The sequence below is a fragment of the Vespula vulgaris genome, chromosome 11, assembly GCF_905475345.1.
Source record: "Vespula vulgaris chromosome 11, iyVesVulg1.1, whole genome shotgun sequence".
NCBI lineage: Eukaryota > Metazoa > Arthropoda > Insecta > Hymenoptera > Vespidae > Vespula > Vespula vulgaris.
The window spans coordinates 7,607,581-7,631,028 of record NC_066596.1 but is presented as its reverse complement, the minus strand read 5'-3'; positions in this window follow the sequence as shown (position 1 = coordinate 7,631,028).

Genomic DNA, 23,448 nt, shown 5'->3' with positions numbered 1-23,448 from the left:
ATCTTTTCGTAGATAATTAGATGATGAGAAAGTGTGTGCGTGAGAGAGAGAGAGAGAGAGAAACTCGAATCCGAGTAGGTCGCATTCTTGGCAATATGTATTATTTTTATCCGAAAGCAAAGAGAAAATGAGATTATGTCCAGTTTGTGTGCGTGCATGTGTATGTAAGGCCCACCGTTATGCAGCCAAATTAACGTACGGTAAATTCAATGATGCCGACCTTGATGCATTTAATCCAGATCGTTAAAGCGCAAGAGTAGGCGCATTGTTGGTACGTATCGCCTGTCGATTAACGCGTACTCTCTCACGGGCGTTTACACCTTCTGCAGAGGAGCGTTCATTTACGCGAAAGCAACCAGCCTCGCTCGCTTGGGCGAGAGTTCTCATCGTAATTAGATGCGTCCAGAGGTAAGACCGCCAAGAGATAATTTTCCTCGCGATATAATGCGGCTAAAGGCAACCTGGCAAAAGCCTCAATTGCTTGACTGAGCTTGCTAACCAACGGGTAAGGTAGGAGCCTACCAACGAGTGTGCGTCGCTTTAATTAATAAGGAAAGACTGCTTGTCTCCGACAGCTGCCGCGATAGCCCCGAAAAGTGCGCGCCTACTTACGTCCTTTCCCTTCTCTCTCACTACCACTCTTCTTCCTTTCCTTTCTCTCCTCTTTGCGAGTGAGCGTACACCATCCTTATTTAAGTGTACGGCGAGGGCACGCGCCGATTACCGGCAAGTGGAAGAACTCGCGATGGGCACGCGTATGTCTCGTCCCTCCTCGACGAGCACGCGCCGAGCCTGACCGATTTTCTCCGCGATCGACCGATGCCCGCCGAAGATTAAGAGAGAAAAATTGATCTCCTCGCCGTTTCCGGGCCACGCGAGCAAAAGCATAACCGAACTCGCCATCGATTTCCGATCGAATAAGACGATTAGTCTTTACCTTTTCTCTTTTGATCTACATACCGAAAAACATGCTTGATTTTTTATTTTTGAATAATAACAAACGAGAATAAGAGGAAAAGAGGAAAGAGGAGGAGTTACTTCGAAAGGAGATCGATCATATGATATCTCTTTTATGTTAGTTCTGTTCCACTACGCGCGTATCGATCACTTGGCGCGCGCAACGAGCTAATTTCGATTCGAGTCCACTTTTCCGAAGATATGGGTTCGGTGGTCTCCTCTCATCTTTTACTCCTTATGCCGTGGCTCTCTCGTACATGATAATCGCGGAAATTATCTTGGTAATCATCGCTCGCGCTCGTGCTCCACGATTTTGTACACCCACAGAGTAGCCGGCACACAGAGGCCACCTTCCGGCTACCGCTTTTACCTCAATTTTCACTTTCTAGAGAATTTTCGAGGCCACCAATTACCGGAGCGATCGTCACTAACGGGAACACGTCGCGTGCCCACCGAGATAAACGGATTTTGCCGGGAGTGCAACGTCTTCTTTTTTCTTTTTTCGCTGGACCGAAGGAAGAGGGGGAGAGGGGAGAAAAGGAGAAAATAAAGAAAGATTTGCCGTTACACAAGCACACCTACGCGATTTTCGATAAATTTTTCTCCTCTTATCCGGAGAATCAAATGACGAAGAATTTAAAAACTGAGAAAACCATTTTCTCTTTTTACCTACAAATTGTTATAAATCATTGGAAACTGATAGGTCATTAAGATCTTTCGATTTTCTCGTGCGATCATCGTTTCGATTTTGATTTCTTTACCGAACCATAAGTGCGTCGAGGCGCGGATCTTCCGATAAAAGCTTGCGCTTTTCACCGTAAGCGTATACGTCTATCCTGTGTAATCTCTTTCGTTCTCTTCTTTCGTTCATCGATCAATGTCTGGCGTCGTTGGCTTCTACAAGCCCGCGTTCACCATAAATTTAACCGAGATGGACAGCGCGATGTACGAGTACGAACGCTCTTGTGGATTGGCTTAAAGAGAGGCAAAGCGATTTCATTTGGCCGTGAATGACGACTAAATGTAAATGGACATGCTTATACTCGCCTCGATATGCCAAGCGATCGTTATATTTCGCTCAAAGGCACATCGGTGAAACGCGCTACCGAACGAGCGCTTGGGCTTGATCAAACAAATCTAAGCGATCATAAGACTGCATTAAAATTTTTTCTTCGATTCTACCTACTAATCGCCCAAAATAAATGAAAAATGTTCCCGATAATGGTGTGTATTTTTGCCACAGTGGGCCGTAATGATATACCGATCGATCATCCTTTCGACGTCTCGTCGTTGAGACTCTCGAAGAAATTTCGTGGAATTTCGTTCTAATTTATTTCTGACAGAAACCCTCTTCCACGAGAATTCATTTGCATTCGAAAGATCTACCAACAGGTATGTGCGCATCTTCGAATCATAGCTTTTGCCTTAATCTTTAGGAAATAGAACGAGACCCTCTTCGGGATCTGGGTTGCGTCTAACAATCTATTCTACGAGTCTCGATTTTTGCCTGACAATGAGAAAGAATGCAAACGAAGCGTGAACGAAGCGTGTACGAGGCGTGACAAAAATGACTACATAATACGGATACGGATGATCCGATTTTTCAATATACATGCATACCTATTCTTTGCTTGGCTACGTTACTCTACCGTTTAGCAGAATATAAGATAGATGCAAACAAAATGCATATACAGGATCCATTGTCGTGCTAGAATACCCTGTTAGATTTCCCTCTGTATTACAACTTACGTATCCAATAAAGGTATAAATACATGATAACAATTACATAATGGAATTGGCTCGTCCGCATCTGTTTAGATTTACTTAGATAATATCTATAAGGAAGAAAAGTAATATCTATAAGAAATCAATCTTATCCGACTTAAGATAATTCAAAACGCTCACTTGATGATGCACGTTAGTCGTTAGTTATATCGTTAAAAGAGAATCTTGTTCCAGAGCTTAATAAATCAATGACAAGAGACTTTCGAGAAGAACTGTGTGCGCTTTCTTCACGAATCTATCTTCGTACGATATGAAAGTGAGCGAAGACAGAGTCCTTGTATGCATATACGAGATTTATCAATCTCATACCAAAAGTATCTGTTTACTTTACCGCTTATTATAAAATGTAAAAGGACATAAACTCGATGCATCTCTCCGAACCCGATGCATTACAACTGTTCACGCTCGATTGCATTCTTACGCGTTTTCATTGGGGCAGATACTTCAGTAGTAGGTAGTAAGAACTTATTTAAACATGCATAATGTACATGCAGGCATGTAAATGCCCGTACGTAAGTATAGGATGCTGTGATTGATATACCCTCGAGTCGAGTGCTACTTGTCTTCGTACGTAAGTATATTGGAATTACATACATAAAATTTATTTAATTAATGCATTAATAGTTCATTCTAATTTGTAATTTACAAACATTTACGACGATGTTGCCCCACCAATGATAATAAGAATGTCTAAGTGACAACCGGGAAAAAGGATAAAAATGTTCTTTGTTTTTCAGACAAATATAATCTACGTAAATACTTATCTACTTATGATCGTTCGCAATAATCATTAAGGTTATTACTTAACCTATTTAACCTATGATTAATCTAGAAGAGTAGTTAAGTCGAGAAGAAATAGAGGCCTATAAATTATTTAAAGATTTTTCAAAATTACCTGTTAAATGTCTCATGTAAACGGTCGCGATCCTTTACACAATCTTCTATAGAATACTATTTCGTTCTTCTAATTCGTAATAATCCGTAACTCAAAAGTTATTTAGATTAGCTCATATCGAAGAATGTCAGTTAGCTTCGTTAAACGGTTTGTTTGCGCATCAGGTCGCTTTGTGTTTGGCAGGTATACGTGATCGCACTCCGCGACGAATCCTCCAAACCAATGGCAGTATTCTATCTTTACTAAAATTCCCATTCGAAATGCTATAAAATATTTGAATTGAGAAAGAGAGAGAGAGAGAGAGAGAGAGAGCGAGAGAAAGTTTACGTATTTTATTCTATGGATTCGAGAAGTGGATATCCTTTTTCGTCTTTTCTTTCTTTCTTTTAATTCTTAACCAGTCATTTTCACGTCGTTTTTCGGGTAAGACACATTTCTCAAACATAATACCGTATCAATGGCAGGGAGTTGGCACTAGAATAATAATAGAATAGTAGCCGATTCTAGCTTAGAAATAGTCTAGACAGGAGACAGCATGACAATGGATAAACCTATACCGATCTGGCATTAAATATTTTTCACTTTGAGGGGATGATTTGAAACCTTCTTCCCTTCAAAATTATATTAACCTTGAGTTTCCATAATTTGGGAAAAAAGTATCTGTAGTATTTTTACAATTGTTAAATTATAAACATTGCTTTGTTTTGTAATGACTATAAGTTTTTATTAAGACTTTCACTATTATTGTATACAATTATTATATGTAACTGGTATTTTTTACCCGTGTAAAAGTACCTTTTTTGGTTAAATTATTTATTTTATTTTGTTCTGCATCTTAATTTTACAGTTTTAATTTTCTCTTAGGATAACACATACGACAAGATATGACAAGCTTATAAACAATGACGAAAAGTCGTTCTTATGTTAATCTTAAATAATCCTAGTCTAATGCGCCGAACAGGATGATGTTAATCTATCGTAGGCGCGAAAAAGTATTATTATCCATTTTTCTTCGAGTTCTTTTTTCTTGGTTACGATAATGGGAATTCGTATACTTATTAATCAGATGCTAATACGCGCGTTGTCTCGGTTAAAAGTTAATGCGCCATCCGGTAATGTAAGCCTGTTTCCTGGTTCGAGTCTTCCTCTTCGTAGCATGCAAACACGTTTTTGTCGGAACGCGGGAACCTACAATTCCTTTCGAAATTAGGTATTAATTTTCGACGGTCCCGTGTAAATATTCTCTAAAGATGCGATAAAAACTCTTAATTAGTAATCCTTGTGATGTATCCGCATTATTTTTAAATGGTGGAACATCTGTCGTTTTGAGTACCGTTCTTTTTATAAATGAAAATTCTCTCTTTCTCTCTCTTTCTCTGTCTCTCTGTCTATCTATCTATCTATCTATCTATCTACCTATCTATTTATCTATCTACCTATCTACCTATCTATTTATCTATCTACCTATCTATTTATCTATCTATCTATTTATCTGTCTATCTGTCTATCTATTTATCTATATTTTCTTATGAACGCATTTAGTTCCCTCTAAAAATCTTGTGTTTGCAATTTTTATCTTTTATAAATAGTTATTATATTAAATAAGACGAATTATTTAAGATATTATTTATTATCTGTCAATAAGTTAAACAAATTTATTCTTTTCTTATACGAATAATATAATGAAAAATTTTTTAAATAATTATATATATATATATTTTACATGCGATATTACAAAAGATAATTTTTAGGTTTCGTATAATGAACGATCGCATCAAATTTTGTGACCCCAAATGAAAAGATAATACTTACAGTCACCCGTAAACTTTTCCGGTTCTTTTTTAGCGCGCCTTATTATGCAGATCACTGTATTAACCTAATTTTGAACGTGGCTCGCGATTGATGTGGTCGTCAACCTTAATCAGCAACGTGCCGTTCTTTAAAGATTCGTTATCGAATTATCGCAAAAAAATTTGCGACCGAGTTGCAGTTTCGGCTTTCGATATTTCATCGTTAATGCGTATTTAAAAGTAATGTAATAATCATTTATCCCTGAACGTACGAAGAAATTCCGCGCAGTGCGTTGGAGCTTTTCTTACATTGACTATCTCAACTTTCTTCCACTTTGTTCATTTTGGTATCGCCAATTAAATCGCGTTCCCTTTATAAAATGTTATAAATCAATAACGAGCCTCGCATCGTGTATTTACGAGCATACCGTGTCGTTTAATAAACGATTATTATTAATTTTATTAAATATAATAATCAAGCGAGAAAACTTTCGCTCATTGGTCGTATGTAAAATGTCAATTTTATAACTCATTGCCAATTAACTACAAGGTAATTATCGTACACGAGGAAACAACAAAAATCGATTAGCGGAAGATCGTATTTTGAAACTCGAACTCGGAGGGAACGAAGCAACGAAGTGACTGCGACAACTTCCGTGAGGGTAACGAAACGGCAAATTTGCACAAAACAGCAAATTCGATCGATGAGAGAGAAGACGAAACGTCTTGGTATTGAATTGCAAGTACGCGTACGGAAGAATTAGTTGAAAGAAGGATAAAGTGCAACTTGTGAGCGCGCAACTGTCAAACTATGTGTGTAGTAACTATGGCAGCCATAAAAATACTTAGAAAAAACGCGGCTGACATAGGGCGCCTGTCGATTGAGTTACCGACACGCTATGTATTGATTACATGGCGTAAGCTTTTCTACTCACCACAAATGGATAATGATATCGGTGTGAAAAAAAAAGAATGTTTAGAATCATTTCTACCAAGATCGACACTTGACACATTAAAAACACGCTAAAAAGGCTGTTGATTCGGTTAATTTGATTGTTTCTTTTGTATCAAATTTGTTCAATTAAAAAATTCACCGGTATACACGAATATATCGTAAGGAAACAAGAAAGGTACCTATACAAGCGCGAAAAAAAATTAGCATCTCAGGAAATATTGCAGCCCTTTGTAACTTGCAGCACGCACCTGTCCTGTCACAGGGCCAATCACTGCGGCTTAACAAATGCGAACGAAGAAAGTCTTTTTACGCTCTTCCATTTCTCCTTCTTCTTCCTCATTCTTTTTTCTTCGAGAGTTGCCGCTCAAGTAATTTATCAAAAGGACTCGCGTGGTGCAAGTCTCCTTCATTAAATCCCAATTGCTCTCCATCAAATTAGTACGAAGCTGTTGTGAACTTGGACGATCTCTCTCTCTCTCTCTCTCTCAAATATTAATTTAAAAAAAGTACCGTAAAAATACAACGTAAGAACAAAAAGATAGAGAGGAAGAGAAGCAATTAGTTTTCTTACAGTTCGCTTTAGCTACGAAGGCGATAACAAATTCAAGTTGATGAAATATATTTTGAATGCTCTGGAATTTAATACGTTGATCGGTTTTGTTAAAGCTTCTTTAAGTTCACATATACAGAAAAGTTCATTATTATATTTTTTAGGGTAAATCTTGCTGTTGTTATGATCGACGATTATAATTTAATTATAGACTTTAATTGTATCCATGCATGGCTTAATAAAGAAACAAGGACATCGTAATATTGTATGTACGCATTACAAATCTGGTGTAATAATTTAAACAAATAAATTATAGAAAACAGTTTATATATTCTTAAAGAAGTCAAGTAAAAGTGATATGGAAATAAAGAGTTGACATTAACTGACAATCCTTAACTGGAGTACAATGTAACTCAAACTAATAAAAAGTAACCATTGATAATGTATACTTAATATACAATTAGGAAAAGAAGGAAAATAAAGAAAAGCGATCAAAAAGGAGAAATCAACGGAAAACTTCCAGTACAATATCGTTAGTCGGATAAGCAGAAAAGTAACGAGAATGCAATATTTTGCAATATCGTCAGGAGGCACGTGACTCTCGTCTCGAGACACTCGTCGCTTGAACGGAAAAATAATTTCGCGAGGACACATTCGCGAATGCGCGCGCGTTCACCCTCGATACATCCGCATGCATCGGGCCACGTGCGATATTTACACGCACATTTGCATAACATATGCTCTGTCCACGAATGTATTGCACCAATTTGTCTTTCAACACAAAGTCTCGAACATTGTGTATTTGAAAATTATATTCGCATATCTTTCAATATGATAATCCTAAATCATCACAGAAAAGAGAGAGAAAGAGAGAGAATGGGGTGTTTAATTCTTAATCAAGGAAAAAACGAAATTCTTTTTAAAAGAATTAACGGCGTCGGTACTAACGACTATCGTATACTTTCTCATCGAATTAACGGACTATGCCAAATTCGAGTCACGTGGCACGATATTGGATGAAACTTTGTACGCCCAATAAAACTTGAATATTTCGTATAAATTTCAACGTTGACTTATTTATTTAACGTACGATGTTCAGTTCTCGACGTTATTTCGGACTATGTCGTTGAAAAATTTCCTGTCCCCTTTACGTATATACTTTATATACTCGTAGAGGGATAAGGCAGGAAGAAAGTTTCAGTTCGGTTTCTTTAATGGTTGAAAAATTGGGGCGCAATAATTCGTTGCACTTGCATCTGCGGTTAATAATTCCACGGGAATCACCTGGGCATTACGCGATGGGCTCTCTCGGTTATATACGCACGGATAGCGTATGGAAATCGATGCCGTTGCATGGCGTGTACCGATTGAGAGAAGCGTGCTCATTCCCGACGCGCTCGAATGAGAGCCACCGCTCGTTTACGTATTCCGCCTGTGACTACTTTGCGGATGATTATCGTACAAGCGCGTATCGTTGCCTCCTCAAGGACATTATCGATCGTACTTTGCCGGGACCTTCATAATATGTATCTCGAAAAGTCAAAGAGAAAATGTCTAAATACGTGTGTCTAATATCGTCGATTGCCATCTTTTTCCTCGCCAAAATCATTACGCAGATACCAACTATCAATAATTTTACGTGAACGAATTAATTGTATCGTTTTATTCGATTGGACGGTATATAAGAAAAATTACGAAAAACGTTAACGCGTCGATCCTGATCTTAAATTCAAATGCTACGTACGCAAAGGAGCGTGACAATACGTTAAGAGGTGCATTATATTAAGATCTTTCCCGATCTTTTCTGATCGTTTATCATCGTCCATCATCGTCCAATTCGTCTTTTATGCTCTTGGCGCGGGAACAGAGATTTAAGAGTGTTTTTCCGTCTTGTACGCGCTCCTTCGAAAAGGAGCCCGACCAACAGCTGATACTTCCGTCAATAGTAGTCCTTCTGCATTCCTTTATTAAATACCTGTACCTACCTGCTTCGCTCTCGTATTACTACCTGGCCGTCGCGTCGATACACCAGCCTAGTGATCTTTAACCTCTTAGCTTCGTTTTTCGATCTATTTCAATTATTTTCGATGACTGCGATGTTCTCCTGACATTAATGATTGTTTCACGTTTTTATCTTTTTCCTTTTCTCTTTTTTCTTTCATCTTATTTTTTCTTTTTTTTCTATAAACGTCGTACGATCGTCAAGATATATCACGATGAAATTATAAAGAGACATGCAAGATTATTGAGTTCAGTATTAGGGAATGGGTATTATTTAATAGGAAATTAATCCGTCGATAGCTCGATACGTAGGTAATTCTTGTCTTCGTACTCGTATTTCGATCGATTCAACGTAGGTATATCCAAGCCTTTGGTCATTTAAGAAGTCTTCTCTTTCGATTAGGCTTGAAATATTTTGCGACTTCATTCATGGGTCTAACCGAGGGGGACTTTTACGACTTCATTCACGCACTACTCCAAGTTCTCGAACGTAGAGTGAGAGACGAAAGTGTTGCTTCCTTTTTTATATATTTCCCCATTCACTCTTCGAATACGCTTCTTTCTTTACTTTGTCAATTACTTCCTTCGGTCTCTTCGAATTGCGAAAGGAGAATGTAATTTCACTCTTAGTATCGCTGCTTTTTCAGCATTATCAGACAATACTTGACTTTTTCAATATAAAATCGTAAGGCGATCATTGATCTGTCTTATTGCAAAATCGTTTGAAAGAAGTCAAAGTAAGACATCGTAAGTCTTTGTTATCGTATTGAAAATACAAAAGCTTGACCGTGCTGTCTTCGAGTAGATCACAATCTATCGGTAACGATTCGAAAAAGAAAAATCTCTCATTATGGAATCAAGGAAAGGTAGCGCCTCATTAACGTTCCCGTTCTCGGGACTTGCACGGATACGTCTACTCGACGCTTGGAAAAGAAGCTCAGTGGTGGACAGATCGTCAGGTGCAAGGTCGCACGACGCATACTTCTTCGCAGCCGGCTGCTCTCTCTCTCTCTCTCTCTCTCTCTCTCTCTCTTCCTCTGTCTCTCTCTTTACTCAATGAGGAATTTAACGAGGAAGCTTTTTACTACGACTTGTCGAGTTCTTCGAGGGAAAGCCCTCAACGAGAAGATCTCGAGGACGATCTCGGCAACGACAAAAGAAGTTGACTTCCAATTTCGTGTAATCGAGAAAATTTTTATAATGTTGCTTCGATTCACTTTTGAGAAGAACTTTGAGTAGTTCGATCCGCTAAAAAACCTTTCTTTACGTATAATTAGTAATAAATAATTCATATTAAAATGAAATCATGTAACGAATTTAACAACCATGAGATTGCTAATATCCTTATTTCACGGGAGTTACTTAAAAACGTAATCCGATCTATCTATCTATCCCTTATCCATAACAAATTTAAAAATGTGTATCGATCTCATCGAAACCATCCGATTACTCTCTCGAAAGATTATGCCGTTCGCACGAGGACCTCCTTAAGAGGAAACGGAGAAATGGAGTCCAATGCCATGAGTGAGAGAGTAAGAGAGAATGGGAGACAGAGAGAGATAGAGAGAGAGAGAGAGAGAGAGAGAGAGAGTCAATGGGCCGCCAGTGGAATTGGAAGGACCAGAACGGACTTAATCAGAGGTGAAATCACTTTAAGTAGACGAACGTGATGCATGGAACCGCATTTTCGATCGTGCTCGTATAATGATTCCGAATGGCAAATGATAGCTGGTTGGTGGATCGGTACAATCCTCTCGCTTGGTCTTATCCTTCCAAAAGCCCAAACCTTCTACCTTTCTTGTCGAGCCACACGCATACATATTACACCACGCACTGAGACTATTCAGTAGAATTTCCCGCGTGATCCTCAATTTCCATAATTTTATCCGTACTCCATATTTAAGCGCAAGACTCTGCCTTTAAGAATAACAATCCGAGTGGCATCGCATGCGAATTCTTAAGAAGACAAGTAGGTAGTACTACTTCGTGGAGGGATTTTTGACGTATGTAGATCATCGATCGATCGTCATACTTTTCAAGATTATCTACTTACCTACTTATTATTATGTACCACATCTTTTCAATACTTTCTAACAATTAAAACTCCCTATTCCACGCCGATGTTATTCGCCTAATCCTCTCATAAATATATACATTCACGATGTTTTTAGGCAGAGACACGTGCTTTATCGAGGGATAAAGATTAGAATACGTCAGTGACCCTCTTAATGGTGCTCGAACGTAGACGTCTTATACGGAAGAAATTAAATCGAGCCTTCTAGTGTGTGTCATCGTCAATTTTAATACAATTTCTCTTTCGTTTCTATTGTATTCAAACTGTTACAATCGTCCAACTATTCGCCCATAAATGTAAAAGAAAATAAATTTAACGAGATTAAAAAAAAGAAAATTAAAAAAATTCACGATGAGAAAGGAAAAAGAAAAATAAATCAAAACTCTCGTAAAACGGGACAACAGGTGGGACGAGTACTTGAGAGAGAGAGAGAGAGAGAGAGAGAGAGAGAGAGAGAGAAGGAGAGAAAAAGAAATATAGCAGGATTCTCGATGATACCAAAAACAGAATCAAGCAAAAGTAGTTCACGTTCTTACTTGGTGGAATCGATGCGACTACTCGCGGGGATGTACTCGCATTAACTCTTTCGAGGCTTTGCCTCCGGCTGATAGCCGCCTTGGAGAAGTGCTGGCACGCCAAGAGAACCCGCTCTGCTTTACGCGTGTGTACAAAAACTTTCTCTCAAGTGGAGCAAGAAAAGCACGGAACTGCCCGAATCCGTTCCCGGTTAAGCCGGTTCCATCGGCAAGCTTGAAAAGATTTTCACTCGAATCGATGATCGAGATCTTTATATGGTCCATGTAGCTATGGAATTCAACCAAAAGTCTATCTACGTAAGTATATACGTACGAATATTTAAAGAGCATCCTTCTTTAAAAAAGAATAACTGAATCATATTTATCGATTTTTAATTATATCTTTACAAACATTCTCAAAAGAAATAATTTAGGTAAACGAATAAAGAATTATTATTTGAAAACTAGAACAATTTAAAATAAAAACACTAGCGTTAACAATCGTAAATCAAGATTTGTTATTATTCAAAAGTTGCTAATATTGTACGAACATCATAGAAACTTGACAATGCATAAAACTCTATGAATTTTGAATGTCATCATTCGACATACGTCCACTAAAAACATTCGACCGTTATACAGGGGGCATACGGTAACGCCCTAAAAAGAGGAGAGAGAAAGAGAGCGAACTCTAGGAGGAAACCGAAGCATCCATGTGTTTTCGGCTTTGCAGGCCTTTCTGCTTGCCAGATGACACCATCCGACCGTTCTCCGATCGTAGCTATCCTTGTGTTTCGAATACCACGACGCACGAGCGCAACGCGCAAAGCAGGAAAAGGAGAGAAAGGGATAGATAGAAACAGATAGATACGCAGAGAGAGAGAGAGAGAGAGTGAGAGAGAAAGGTAAAAAAGAGCCCACCTTGGGTGCTCCCTCGCAGCACGTGGCGCGTGTCCGTCGCGTGCCTTTCGAATCCTTCCTTACGGGATTCGCCCTTTCAGGATTTCTCCATCGTGGTCTCGTTTGAGATTAACGAAAGGAGAACGATCGCTAATTGTCGGCATAACTTATGGACAGATCGGAAATGGATAATTACAACGTGACAAATACTATTCCGATCTTATCTACTTATTTTATTTGATTTTATTATAATTATCTTTGTAAGATCTTACTATTGAAGGTTTTATAGTAACTTTTACTGCTAATTGATTCGTTCTTATTATCAAGGATCATTTTCTCTATTCATCACTGCCAGTTTTACGATCGATCGTAGATTTGCGATAACCAAATGATGATCGTCTAGGACGTATCTAAAAGTATACGAAAAGTGTGAATTCGATTTACGATTGGTTGAATTTTTGATAAAGATGAAAGAAAAAGTAAGACATTTCAACCATCGACCAACTGCGCCAAGAACTCGTTCGATCGCAGCCTGTCGCATCGTACCTATACGTATAAAAAAAGATCCTCTTGGGACTATCCTTTTGAAGTGAAACTAAACTGCTTTGACTTTAAGAAAGAGAAGCGAGGAAGTTGGAGCTACGAGATTAGAATTTCATATTAGATAGGTACATACTTTGCAAAGTTTCGCTTTCATCTTCATCGCTTGCTTTCTACTGTCGTCCTTTTCAGTTTGATTATCTTATACATACGTGTATTGGTATGAACGAAGATTACAAACAATTTGATTGTATATCGACCGCTTGACAAACATCTTATGTAATTGCGGTTAAATCTTAATTGAACCAAGTAATAATTATTAAGTAAGTAGGTACCTACATACTTATATAGATTGAAAGAACGGAGAGAAACGGGAAGAAAGAAAAAGAAGAAAAGAAAATGAAAGAAAAGGAGCATCGAGCGACGAAACTTAAAACGACCGGATGGTATCAACTTTCCTCGCATTAACTCGTCATAATAAAGTAAGATAAAAAAGATGCAAGCAGATACGGAAACGTTTAAGAGACAACGCGCGAATATCGCGAGGTTCATACTTACGTACAACGTACAAAAAAGACTCGGTATAAAAGACGGTCTCGTTTATTCGCGACAAGCGCGAACGCATCGAGTAGACTTGCGAGCAGCTTTTTCGTCGTTCGTGCGTTCAAGCGTGCCCGCAAAATGCATTGCCTGCGAATACACCGAGCCGAGTACGACATGTTACGTATATATACGTACGTTCAACGTAGTACGCGTTTTCTGCACACGACACCGTGCTTACCGATTCACGTTATTTCTGTATTAAAACGTCGCCGTATCACGCATTTATGTCTTTTCTCTTCGGTGCAGTCAACGGATGAATGGAATCTGCGTTTTTCGTACGCTCCATCGACGATTCCTACGATTATCTCTCCTCGTTCGTCCCGTGGAAAGGTCTCTCGATGAGGCCGATGCTGTTTGCGAATGCAGTTAAACGACAGGGCGTTACGTATGCGATATGTGTACTACGCAAATATGTCGCGTCATCACGTACAAATTAGTCAAACGTATCGAAACGATGTGACATTTGTTACAACGAAATGAAATCTAATGCATTAACTTACGGTTGGATAAAATATTTGCGTAATTGCGTAAGAAAAACATAGGATTTTTGCGATGTTCGTGTTCCTACGTATTGAGTTTAATAAATAAAAACGTAATTGAGTTCGCGAAGAGAAACGAACCGACGCTTCGTACGTCGACATATCGATTTCGAAATCGATTTCAACCAAGACAGACAGCAAGGGTAAGAACAAAGGTATCTCGAGAGGCAAAGAACAGACGTCTTTCTCTCTTCCGGCCACCTCCGCTTTTAACGAGGCATGCATGCGCTTTCTCCCCGAGACGCTCTTTATTTGATCTACGCGTTATTAATGCGCAGGTTGCCCTCGTTACCAAATCGAAACCCATCGGACTTTGAATGTCATGACACTGATACATTTCGATGTTCGATCGAAAGATACAAGTTTAAAACGCTACGTTAGTCGTAAGTTAAAATCATAGCCGAAGGCATTGTCTTTGAGTCGTACTACTTGCTGCACTTTCACATTTATATATCTGGAATAAATGATAAGAGGAAGCAGCACCGGAAATGCGCGTCTCGTTTGAAAAAAAAAACAAAAAAACAAAAAAAAGTCGCTGATCGTTCGCACATGTATTACACGTATAATGAAATTTTTGGGCCAAGACATCGAATAGCGAATCTTATTTTAACGCGACGAAGATGGCAAAGAGTGTTTTTTTGCTTGCTCGTAGGCTTCGTTAAATCAGCCGTTAAAAGAGCCGTTGACAAACGCGTACCGAGAACGAGCGATTGTCTAAAGTTTCACAAGTGGAGAGCGGGAGAGCGCAACAGTGTTTTACGGTCGGTCTCCTTCATGAATCGTAGTGCTTCATTTGATCAGCCTACAAGGGATGAACGGCCACCATACACGCTTACCAGATCCTCCTCCCGCAGGCTTTAAACCAGGTGTTCGGCCAACGACACTGACTCTAACCGGCTGCCGGCGACGTTATAAGTGGTTTAACTCGACAGACTTAAAGTCCGTTTTGAATTGGACAACTGTCTCCCCCGTCCTGGAATTTCACAGGCCGAATCCCTCTGGTTTATACAATACTTAACAGCTCATCGTTAATTTGCCATTTCGTTGTTACGACGAGGCTACGTTAAATCCTACAACACCTTTTTCGTTACGAAGAAGAAAGGACGAATAAACTTGAAATAGAAAAAAGTATACGTTCATTAAGATCGTATAAAATAATGCCAAGTATTATCGCGCATGTCATCCGAAAAACATGTCCATGACGGAACATACCTTACTCAATATCTACAAATCGCTGCAACCTCAGTCGTCGTTGATTTAAAACCATTGACCGGTGACTAAAACGGAATGATGCCATCGTTGGTAATTTGAAGAAATACAATATTTTCTACAAGTCCCGTACATCGGAGAAGAAAACCGGTCCTCGCGCGTCGCCTACTCTTCTTCCTCTTCCTCCTACTCTTCCTCTTCGAGCTCTCGCCGCGTGTCGGTCGTTTTAATCGTCCTTCTTTGGCGGAGCGTGTGCGGGCGTATACGACCGTTGGTGCAGCTGCTTCGCTTTTTCATACACGAGCGCGCACGCACGCATCTTCGCGCTGCGCTGTGTCGATGTTGTACGTGCACTATACCAATACTGATCTAAAGAAACGAAACTCTCACTCGTTGCATCTCTCTCTTTCCCTCCCTCGGTCCCTGTACACGCAGGCGAGCGCGCGCCAGTCGTATCGAATGTTTCCGTCTGAATTATGTACAAAGTCACTTGTACGTGAGAGTTCGCAACGAAAGAACGATCGGATGGACGGGTTATTACATACATACGTAGACAATCCTAGCGAACGTGTTACGCGTTGCTCCGGAACTCGGCTACTGAATAATGCATCGCGGACCGAGTGTGCGTATCGAAGATTTTCGCACGGCAAGTTGACCAACTTTTATCAAGAATCGAACGTCGTTACTACTCGTCACCTTCGAAGGAAAATTACTTTTTACCTAACCTCCCCGAGTTCTTTGGGAAACGGAGATTTATAAGAAAACGCTCGGATTTACATTCGTTATTAGTATACATACGTATACCTAGACGAACCAATAGATGCGCGTTTTGAAAGTAAACTAACGAAAATATGTATCTACTTCCAGCGTTGAGGAGAAAGAAGCAGAAAGAAGAAAGAAAAGAAACAAGTATCCGGAGTTCGCTTAAGGCCGAGTATCGTTACTCGCTACGACAATGCACAGGTGTTTTCAGCCCCTACGCGTTGCTGCACGAAAGAGACGAGCAAGAGCGCCGCACGGCGCGAGGCTTCGCATCTTCGTTTTAGCGTAGCACGCTCGGCTGCGCGAGCGGGAAAAGTCGTTGAGCAGTCTCTCGCTCTCTCCTAGGGAGACTACGATCGAAGGGGTGGGGGTAAGTGGAACTCGGGAAGGGTAGAATGTCCGTGGTTGGTGCTTGTGGTGGTTAATAGTAGAAGGAGCTAAACGCGCCAAGTAAGGAGGAGAGAGAGAGAAAGAGAGGAAGAAGGTGCGCCCGTGCGCTCGTGCAAAGTGGAGAACGTATCCGAGCGGTGGGGGTAAAAGAAGGAGAGACGCGCGTGCTCTCCGTGGGAAAGGTGGCACGTGCCGACACGTGCCCGAAAGTCACGTGCTCCTTGCCGTCATTGGCGTAAGGGGAAACAACGAAAGCTATACGCTGGTGAACATCCTAGCGTTGTTACGTACAAGTTAATTCTTAACTCTATATCTTAGCCGACTTTTCTTTTATCTTGGTTAAAATGATATCGCACAAGGATCCGGCTGATATTCCGTTGCCTTCAAATTTCTCCACGTCACGTTTCTATATTCGTTTAGACACGTTTGTACGATTACTGCCTTACTTACTACGCAGTAACGACGAAGTAAATCTAAAAGGTTCGTGTTACGAGTTCATTTTTAAAAATGAAAGAACTTGTGTTGCGTAGAAACGGCAGATATATACCTATACATGGCATATATATACCTGGGCAGATACATACATATGCGTGTATATGTATATAGACAATTTTTCTAGTATGGGTATTGTGTTTTTTTTCTTATCCCTCCAAATCATACTGTCTAGTCGTACTTTCTAATCACACTTTCTATTGGTAATTAGTTTTCTATGAAACCGTACGCGTTGCGAAATAAATATATAAAAGAAAGTAAATTCATCTCGGATTTCGGCAAGAATTTCGGTAAACGGAACCGTAGGTAAGTTAACCTTCTGCGATAACATGTGGTGCTCGGCATCATAGAGAAACGAAAAGAAAGGAAAAAAGATAAGATTGGCGTTGTACGCCAATGGACGATCCGCCTATTGCCCGTAAAGGGAAGAAGAGAAGGCGGACGTGGTGGCGCGAGGGCGCGCGCGCAAACTCGGCCGCCCGTAGGGAACCGCGTTCCGCTCGATGCATCCGTGGGTGCATCTCTGGTACACCTTCGCCTCTGACCGAACACGACTCTTAGATGACTTTAATGCTCGTTTCCGATATCCTCAGGAATTTACACCAAGGAAGAAAAAGAGGACAGTCACGAAATTACAGGTACTGCGAAAGAAAGGCGCCGATTACGGATTATCGACGGAACTGTAAAAAGCAAAAAGAGGATAGGAAAAATACAACAAAAAAGATGCGTTTGCTTAATTGATCGTTACCGTGGACGATTCAAATGTTTCTTCGCTTGAATGTTTAATTGTCAAACAGGTAAGATTAGGTATTTCAATAAATATTGTTCTTTTCCCGATCGGAGATGGACAGCTATTAGCTACATTTCGAAGTGATATAAATAATAAGACAGAAAGAAATATCGTGGCTGGGCTCATTTTCTATTTCGTCCTATTGTGCGGTTTCGAAGGAGTCTAAAGAAACGGGCGATTAAAGAAGAAAAAAATATAGTTTAACCGCCTTCGGATCAACTTGCGGCTCGATCGTCGTAGAGCTTCGTGTTCCTATTAATTTTCTAATTCAACGAACAATTTCGAAAAGGATTTGTGTATCGAAGAACGGCGGGATCTCGTGCGCGCGCACTCGCTTACGGCCGCGCGGCTCTTAAGGATTAAGATTAACGAAACCACTTAATCTTGGCTACGAACGAGGAGCGCAGGTGGCCAGCCCCCGCCGAGGGTTCGTGCACAAATAAAAAATTACAAATTGAAATGAGGGAGAAAGGATTTCGTGCGGCGGATCTCTCGGTTCGTCAAACCCGGTAGAACAGTGCGCGAGTGTAACGAACGCACGCTCGAGATCGTTGCCGAAGATAACTTCCTCTAAAAATAAACCCATCTGTGTGTAAAGCGTTCTTCTTTGCATAATGACCGATTTTCGAGATCGAATTTTGGTCAAAAACGAACTCGATGGCGGAGCCAACGCGTTTCTATTATGAAAATCATTGATCTTTAAAGGCTTGTTAGCATTTCGTGTTTCTAATCGTTTTTGTATCATATAATTATCGAAGGCCATGCTTCGTACTATTTAGGTACGTAAGTAGCACCTATCCCCTGACGATGACAGGAAATTGATCTTCGATGTACATACTTCGATGTAATCGAATGCGATGCCGTCTTTCTCAATGGGAAACGGCGAAGGCGACACGCGATTCGAGTTCTTGGTGTCAGCATCTTTGGCCCGTCCATTCGCCCGACCGTCCGGCCGCCAGAACGCCCGTCTGCCGGTAATTACTCCGTTCTTGTTAATTACTCCCCTCCTCGTGAAAGCACCCTCTTGGCCCTTTCTTGACCGAGCCTCGCGTCACCTTCTCAACCTCTCTCGCTCCTCGAACCCTCGCTTATTAGACATTTCTACTTGCACCTGCAATTGGAGTTTCGTTCGAGAGAGATCCTCTTCTTCTTGATCGCGCTCGAGTACCGATTTTAGCCCTCGCTCGAAAGAAAATATTTTTAACGCGATGGAGCAACAGAGAGAAAGCATGCTCTCACGTGCACGACCCACGGCTCGTGCCACGAAGAAACGAGAGCAAAAGCGGCTAAGCGTTCATACCTCTGCGCCCTCCTCTTGCACGATTAATCGCATCCTTCCTTGGTTATGTCTCATGATCGACGTAACAAGAATGTTACAAGCATATGCTTTGATATTTTGATACGTAAGTAAGTAGCTACTTGGGCAGAATAGGACTCATCGATTTTCTCTCGTTAGCTTTGCGAAGCAGAGATGAATTGGGAATCATTTTATAATTTGGAAATTGAATTTTTATGCAATATTAATAAGATGGGATCGAAACAAAGCTCTCTTCGTTTCCAAGTTTAAATATATTTAGAAAAGTATTTGTTTAGAAAAGAAATCTTTGTATACCTCTCCGAAGAGAAAAGAAGATGCGCGTGTGAGTCGCGTTATCAGAGGTGAGAGACTCTATAAATATAAAAAAGAAAAGAGAGCAAGAAGAGGGAACAAAAGGTGATCTCCCTGCCGTAATTTCCGGCGATTATAGGGAGAGTCATCCTCCGGAGAAGGTAGACGAAGGGTAAAGAGTCTAAAGAATCAGCACGGTGGGCGTCTACGGCCGTTTTACAGTCGTTTCTGGGGATTGCGAAACTTCCCGTGAATTACGAAAACGGGCCGGAATCGAGTCGGTCGATCTCGAAGACGTCGAAGGAAGGTGGGCAGGCCAAGTGGATCACGCATAGCTCGCGAGATACGTTGTGTTCTTCTCATATCCGCAGGAGTCCAATTTCGCAAAATTACGTATCTACACGTAGGTAGATATAAATTTATATGAATTTATTCGTCTTAAGACTGAACAAAGAGTCGATCGAATTAAAAACTTTTAAAGTTAAATACGATCGATGTAACGTGATTTACAGGCGTGCTTCCTAATTACCGATTTTTTAAACATCGAGACTTCTCTTTATAGAGAAAAAAGGGAACTTGGATGATTTTGAATGAGTGCAGTCGACAAATATAATCAGAAAACATTTTTATCCTTACAATTACGAAGTAAAACGTAAACGCTCTCAAAATCTGACAACGCATTAACGAAACGTTCTAAACGTATGTAGATAAAGTTGAACGAAGGATCGACTATGCGGAGCGAGTAAGTACATAAGTACGTGTGTAAGTAAACGCTTGTATGAAATACTACGTGCAACTGTAGACTTCTTCGACAAAGAGTGATAGAGAGAGAGAGAGAGAGAGAGAGAGAGAGAGATTTCGTATCCTTTCTCGTTCGATTGAATGGCGAGAAAGTTTTTTTGCGGCGTACCGATAACTTCTCTTTCGTGACGTTCTCTTTCTTTTCTATATTAACCACCTTTAATCTTTTTAAGTACACATTTGGTACCTATAGGTATGTATAAAAGCAACGTGCGTGCGATATCAGAAAAGACGAGAGTCAATCTCTTTCTCTTTTTTCCCTACTTTCTTTCTTCTCTGCTCTCATTTATAATTCTTTGTCCTTCGCATAAAGAAACACTTATGGTCTTTCGTTTACGGGAATTTTTTTATCGTTTGACGATACGTTTTTTTTTTTTAACGACACGGTGTTCGAGCGAATAAACGAAGTAAAAATCATTAAATCGTTCTAAATCATAGCACTTCGCGCATTTCTTCGAACAATAAAAATATATTCCCCGTAAAGTTGCCAATGTCGCACCATTTCTCTTTTTTTTCATCTTATCGCTCATGGCTAGACAGTTTATGGTTCCCCGACGCAAGACGGTGAAACAAATGGTTTTAAACGATTTCAATTAATACATATACATATATAGGTAAATATACGAACATAATTAGATAATTTAATGACTTTGTGCAAACTGTAATAACAGTTTTTACAAGATGTTCGAAGGAAGAAATTCTTTCCTGTTAGAAATGGGCCACTGCGGGCGAGCATACTTTTATTGTCTACTAACGTAAACTACTACGTCAGAAGCTATCTGACGGGACACGACGAAAATTATCGCAAATCTTTGATCTAGTCCGTTAAAGAGCTTAAAGCGTCATTTAAAAACACCGATAACCATGATTTACGTAACTTTAGATTAGAACGTTTTAAAGATTAGCACCGAACGCTCTTTTTTCCTTTCGTAACGTGCCACGCCATTCATTCCAGTAAATCCTTTTTTTTCTTTCCTAAAAAGGAAAAGTTTCCTTAGGAAAATAACGCTGACCTGAGATTTTTGACAAATCCCGTAATACGCTTCTTTTATCGAACGATAACGATGCGGTAGCATCGACCAACCTGGCAAGCTTTGATAAGTGAAACTTGCACAATCATTTACGAACGTTGTCGTCGTCGTCGTCGTCGTCGGAAAGTCGACGATGAAGCATAAGCGAGGCCAGCAGGTAGGTAAGTGCACCTGCAGTGCTTCTATAACTACACACATATGGATCGCGTAACCTCGATGTAAAGTAACCTCGAAGAAGAAGGTGAAAAAGAAGGAAGAAGAGGAGGAGGCCAGGAAGAAGGAGAAGGAGGTGGAGGAGGAGAAGGAGGAGAAGAAGAAGAAGAAGAAGAAGAAGAAAAAAGCCAGATGAAACGAGTTAGACCATGAGCAATACTGGACGGCTGGAAGAGGGCAAGAAAAAGAGCTCAGCTATACACGAGTATTGTTCGCACAGCTGTTTCACCCAGTTTTCCAACAGCTCGTCCCATTGCGATGGTAATTTCGTCGGTGTATTGTGTCGGCTACGTCGGAGCGTGTAGCTACTGCTTCTGGCGATATCTCCGTCCACCGAATAACGACGAACGAGCACGACTTTTCGTAGGAGGTCGTGCAAAGATTACCGTTAGCTGATTTTCAATGGCAAAATCAATGATCGACGATCCGCGTAAGTACAGTATCATAAATATATCTATTTATACCTATGTTCGATATCAAGCAGGTAGCAATCGAGGGAGGTACCGAGGCGTTAATTCGAATTAATTTAATCCCAATGGAATTCTATAACAAGAACGCCGTAAATAAGACACCATTCGAACAGCGCCGACTCTACGCGGTTGAGTAAGTAAGTACTCTGAGATATGAGTACTACTGAGATATAATACATAGATTGCTTACTACTTCGTAAGTGTCGGTGTTAGATATAGGAGAGAAGGTGATACGGGGGGCGCTCGATCGAAGGAAGGTGGGATCTAAATCTAAAACTAGGCGGTCCGGTAACGAGGAGGCGGCCTTGTCTCTGCGGTTCTTTCGCTGCGCGTTGCGGCGCCGACGCACTCCCGTCTCTCCTACTTCTCGCGCCGCCGCGCCGCCGCGCCGCGCCGAATCAAATCTGCTCGCGGATCTCGAGTGCGCGCGCACTCGGAGACTCTCTAGAGCCTCGTGCTCGTGCTCGTGCTCATTGGCGTGGTGGGCCGATCAGCTTCGCGAGATGAAACGTATTCAAGATGGATGCGCGAACTCTCCGATAGATCCGCCACAAGTTTTTTCCGATTTTCTTCTATTTTCTTTCTTTTCATCCACTACCGGTGAATCGTCAAATTTACGAAAGTTATTTGGGAATCGTCGATGAAACAATTCGATCGTTTCGTCCAAAGATGTAATCGTAGAGCGTTATTAAGGATAAGCGAGAGAGACAACCGTTTGCCCCTGACGATCGGCGTTTACCAGCGGCGGTGCTCACGATTTCGATCTCCCAAACCGTCCGGACGTATCTCTCTTCGATATGATATGTCGATTGAGAGCTCAAGATGAATCTCGATGAGTCGGCGCTCTCTCGAGTGCTTGGTGCTTGCTTCCGTCGCGATGTTATTTTTGAAACGTAATTGAACGATCATTGCATCCAATGTACCGTTTCGAATCAATCAGTACCTACCAAGAAGCGATTAACGCAAACGACAGAGTAGATTAATCATCAAGATTACGTTCATTTTTCAACCGTCTCTTTAAAAACGAAATCAATTTCTCTCGAGTCTCGAAGAAAAGTAAAAACAACAAGAAAAAACAAAATAGGTAATTTCTACGGTCAACAATTCTAAATCGATATTAAATGAGGTTCGCACTCGATGAATTTGAAATTTCTAATCTTTCGTCTCCTATCTCTTTCTCACGCTGATTTTTAAAGAGCGAGTAGCAGATAATTTGACAGATAATCGCATATATTATCGAAAGAATGAGAGCGACTGTTATTATCAGTTTCTTCGATGATATTGAAACGACGCGGAACGTTTCGAGTCGTAGAAAGGAGAAATAGAGAATTGAGATAAATTCCAAAGTATACCCCTAGCCCTTCCCCGCCCGTTTGCAAGTAGAACGCATCGGAGAAAAAAGTAATCAGAATGAAGTCGATCCATCTACGATCGATCGAACGAGCAAGTCGCGGTGGTAGCAACTTTTTTCCTAGCACGAACGCTGAGAAAATGATTCTGGAGGTGTGAGTAGGCGATGATACATTTTTCTCTCTCTCTTCTTTTTTTCTTCTCACGAATTTAGTGAGACTCATTTA